Raw genomic sequence first — 5,094 nt, forward strand, 5'->3', positions numbered from 1 at the left:
GCTGCCCCTAGACCCCGCTGCTAGGGGCGCTTCCCCCGAACCCCCGTAGCTAAGGGTTACAATAACTTAGATGTATGATGTAGTTAGAAATGGTTAATTGATACTTGTAATTATTATACAGTTAGTCGTGCACAACTAAGGATGGATATTACTATAAACTCATAAAGAAATAGGATCCAGGTGAGTTTCTAGCCCCACTCCCTTGTTATGTTTTCGGGGTTGTGTGCATACTCAATGTGAATGTTAATACAATTACCTTAAATGGTAAGTGTATGTTATGATGATGGATGTGATAGTTATAATGTTTGATGTTATGAATGATTTCTTGGAGGTACGTGACAATCTTCGGATATTGCACGCATTGTCAAGGAAGGTAATGTGTTGTATGTATGGAATGAGTATGTACAGGAAAGTGTGTATGGAATGAGTATGTATAGATAGAAAAGTATGTAAGATTGTATAGACAGAAGGGACCAGACCCTAAAAATATCTGAGACAGAAGGGACCAGACCCTGATAATATCTGATACAGAAGAGACCAGACCATAATAATATCTGAGACAGAAAAGACCAGACCCTAATAATATCTGAGACAAAATAGATCGTATGAAAGTGTGAAGAAATGAAAGAATGTATGAAAATATGTATGTATGTATTATTGTAAGAAAGAAAGGTAACAGGTAAAGTGTCTGATATGTGTCTTCGGATACATATAGGAAAGTATGTGTATGAATGTATGTTACCTGATCAACTAGAACTCACTCAGTGTAGCTAACTTTTAGTATGCACGCATGTGAGTAGGATGAGGCAGCTGGCTTGAGGAGAACACATGGTAGAAGAATAAGAAGTTGACATCTGAGGACTTGTGATATTTTCATTAAATGATGTTTTTATGTTGAAAGACAATAGATGATAGGACAAGATTTTAAACGATTTGTAATATTGTGGTTGAAGTTTAAATTCCGCGAAAAGTTTTTAATTAACTCTGATATTTAGAACTGTGTTTATGAGTAATCCAACATCCAAAGTGAAGCACCGGGAACGGGGCCTTACAGAAGAAGTTTTTATTTATTTTAAATGATCCATTAAAAAACAGGAGGAACCTTCCTTTCATATGGCAAGGATGGGTGTCCTTGACATCATTACTTACATCACACTAGCCAATTACATCATATCTTACATCACACAACAAAAGATATTAAATACATAAAGGTAGGATCATATAAAAAACATTTTTTTCCTAAGAACAATAAGAACCAATACCAAACTGCCACATGGTATCTATCTAATTAATAAAAAACGGTATTTTTGTAAGTTTGTTTATTGTACGTTTTGGCAATTCATAAATTTATGCAACCATTTCATTTTTTGTTTGTATGAGATTTACGATCTCCATATCTGCATTTGTAAATCTGTTGAAACAAATTATAATAAGAACATAATAATAAAACTTTTCGCGGTGCCCTACTTTGGCATTGGATTTACTCATAAACATAGTTCCAAATATCATAGTGAATTAAAAATTTTCTCGGAATATTATAAAAGTCAATCGTTCATTACAAATATCCATAACTTGTCTTTTAAATCATAACATAAATCATAGTATTTAAAACATCATGACAAATCTTCAGATGCCAACCTCTTCAATTCCTGCCATGTGTCTCCTTCAAGCCAACTGTCTCAGTCTATTTATCTGCGTGCATACTAAAAGTCAGCTACGCTGAGTGAGTTCTAGTTAATCAGGCAACATACGTTACATTCACATACATACGTAAATACGTATCTGAAGATATGTACCTTCATCTTTCCTTACATACTTACATACATACATACATACATGCATTCATTATTTCTTACATATTCACATACATACGTACATTCATTCTTTCTTTCATACTTACACACATTCATTATTTCATTCATACATATATGTTTTAAAGAGCATTCCACCCTATAACCTTCGCATATATTATTAGGGTCTATTCCCTACATTCGCAGGTATTATTAGGGTCAGCTCCCTTCATTCGCGTATATTATTAGGGTTCGTTCCCTACATTCGCATATATTATTAGGGTTTGTTTCCTACAGTCGCAGATATTATTAGGGTCTGTTCCCTACTTAAACCATACCTTTCATCCGTTTTATAACAATACATACCTTTCTTTATATAATCATACTTTCGTACATACTCGTTTCATTACGTACTTTCATACAGACATATTTCATACTAGGCATACTACATATTACTTCCCTTGTCGATACGTGCAATATCCGAAGATCGTTCACGCACCGACAAGCATTCATTCATAACATTCATACATACTATCACAACAATCATTATAGCATACACTTACCATTTAAGGTAAGTGTATTAACATTCACATTGCGTATGCACACAGCCCCGAAAACATGATAATGAAGTAGGGATAGAAACTCACCTGAACTCGGTTACGTTCATCGTTAATGGTTATTCCTTTCTTTACCTGTGCGCGACTAACTTTATAACAATTACACATATCAATTAACTATCACTACCCATCTCGTATTTCTAGTTTATTATAACCCTCAAGGAATGGGGATCCTGAGGGCAGAGCCCCTAGCAGTGGGGTTCTAGAGCCGACAGCCCCTAGCAGGGTCCAAGGGGCAGAGCCCCTGGCTGGGGCCGAGCTGCCAGGTCAGCTTGGAAAAAATTTTATTTCCATTAACTGTCTTAACACATTTTTCATTAGAATTCTAATTTATTATTTTATTTGTTATCTCATAAATTTCGAGGGCTATTTTGTAATTAATCCATTTTATTCTAAGTCTAGAGACCTTTCTGTCATTCTTTCATAGTCTAATTCGTTATCCTGCCCTTAACGAATGAGGTTCATTCGTTACTTCCTAACATATGGATCATTATAGAGAATTGACCCTCATAACAAATTGGTCTTTTTAACGAACTGGTCTTTTTAACGATCTGGTCTTTTTAATGAACTAGCCTCTATAACGAACTGGCCTTAACGAACTGTCCTTAACGAATTATCATAACGAATGAGGGCTCATTCGTTATTCTCTCTTAATGAATTGGCATTAATGAATTGCTGCTAATTCGTTATTCTTCCGTTAACGAATGGGCATAACGAATTGTTGTTAATTCGTTATTCTTCTGTTAATGAATTAGGGTTAGGTCAGAGAATGTCAGAATATTCTCTAACATTCCATTTAACCTCGTACGCCGTTTTCTGGTGCCGCCTTTCCGGCGCCGTCATCACCGGAAAACTGGGATCTCGCCGGAAAAACGAGATCTCAGTCGTTTTCCATAATTTTTCACCGTTTTTCGTCCCGTTCGATCCAGATTTGAGCTAGGGTGATCCCTAAGCTCATATTTTGGTCGGTTTATACCCGATTCCATCCGAAGCTCATGACTTTAACGGTTTAGGGTGTCGGTTCGTCGTTTTGCGACTAGATCTAGCGGGCTTGGATCCTTTCAAGGTCATAACATCATTACCTCAGGTCGGGATCGGTTCCTCTCCTTGGTTCCGGCAAGAGAAAGAAAGAATAAGAGAGAGAGCTTAAATGTGTGTTTTGGATGGTGTATGGAATGGGTGAATGAATAAATTAATGAAAGAAAATGGTTTATATATTATGGGTCATGGGCTTAAGCCCATGGTCTTTCTCCCTTCCTTATTAACCCAAGTCCATTACCCATATTACTTACACAAGTCCGCTGTAACAACTTGGACTTTTTCATATTAACAATTTATGTAAAAAACCCGACCCGTTTGGATATCCGGGTTATTTTAATAAAATATAAATATATCGCGTTTATCAGGAAAATTTATTAATATTATTATTCTTTATACAAATTTTTATATAAAATATTTTATAAGTTTCCTACTTTGGCAAAAATCACCCAAACCTAAATTTTAGTCCAACTTTGTTTCCACTTTCAAACTCCAGAGACTAAAAGGCAAATATTTCATATTAATATGTTATTATCCTATAACCCGTTTTTCATACCCAGATCCTTATCCATGATCCGTTTAGAGTCTTGAGCCTCAATTCTCGGCATAAATCTGGAAATTTAATCAACCTATGTGATATTACTTCCTTAATCGGCCAAACCGACGTCACAATTGTGTTAAGTAAATCAATATCAAGATCTGCGATGTATTATCTTGAGCCGACCCTAAACCCTAACTCGTTATTCACGTAATCGATCATATAAATTCAATTAACCTTGCAGTTAGTATCTCAACATCATCGCCGTCCTTAACCCTCAGTTTAATTATATTAACGATCTTCGCTAGTTCGTGTTCTGGATATCGTATTCGCCGGCCCTACTTTGCTCTAATTACACCCTGTTTAATCATCGTTAAGGTAATTAAATTATATCATTGTGTTCGCATTGGTCAGATTAATCAAAGCCCTAACCTAACACTGCTTAACATCAACGATTGATTCGAATTGATGTTCTAGGGCTTATGATTGTAATCTGATTCTGTGTCTGTTTGTTATATTTATTCGTTCATGAGGTTTTATCAAAGTTCAAGCCAGCACAGTTGGCTGTTGTTGTGTTGTTTAGAATTTGGGTGGTAGGGGGACGCGGGTTCGAACCCCCTCCAGCCCGTATTTTTGTTATTTTTGAATTTAATCCAAGTAAAGTATTTTAAATAATATGTTTAATCGATTTAATCATATTATAAGTACAATAATTAACTGGAAGTATATTAAAACCGACTTATTAACGCGTATTTTTCCGAATCTCAGTTAAGAACTATATATATATGTATATATATAAAAGTACAAATATATTTTATACAATATTAATTTACAAAAAAATCTTTTTAATAGTAAATTTTAAATAAATAGTTTATACCCTTAAAACCCGTCCAAAACTCGTTTCTTTCTATGTCTATTCATTGATACGTCGTATTCCTCGTTATTACACTTGTTAGGATTGTCTTCGCTCTGTCTCAAAGAGCGTGACGTTACCATCATTCTTATTGCTTACTTTTACTCTCGCTCATTTACTAAGGTGAGTATTTCACTCCCCTCTTTTACTTATTTTAACCGTTTTGGGGACATATGCGTTCGTATATATTTTTATATT

This window comes from Bidens hawaiensis, unplaced genomic scaffold (assembly GCF_021521415.1).
Source record: "Bidens hawaiensis isolate Kalapana, Puna unplaced genomic scaffold, B.hawaiensis_p1.1 tig00021037_1, whole genome shotgun sequence".
In the NCBI taxonomy this organism is placed as follows: domain Eukaryota; kingdom Viridiplantae; phylum Streptophyta; class Magnoliopsida; order Asterales; family Asteraceae; genus Bidens; species Bidens hawaiensis.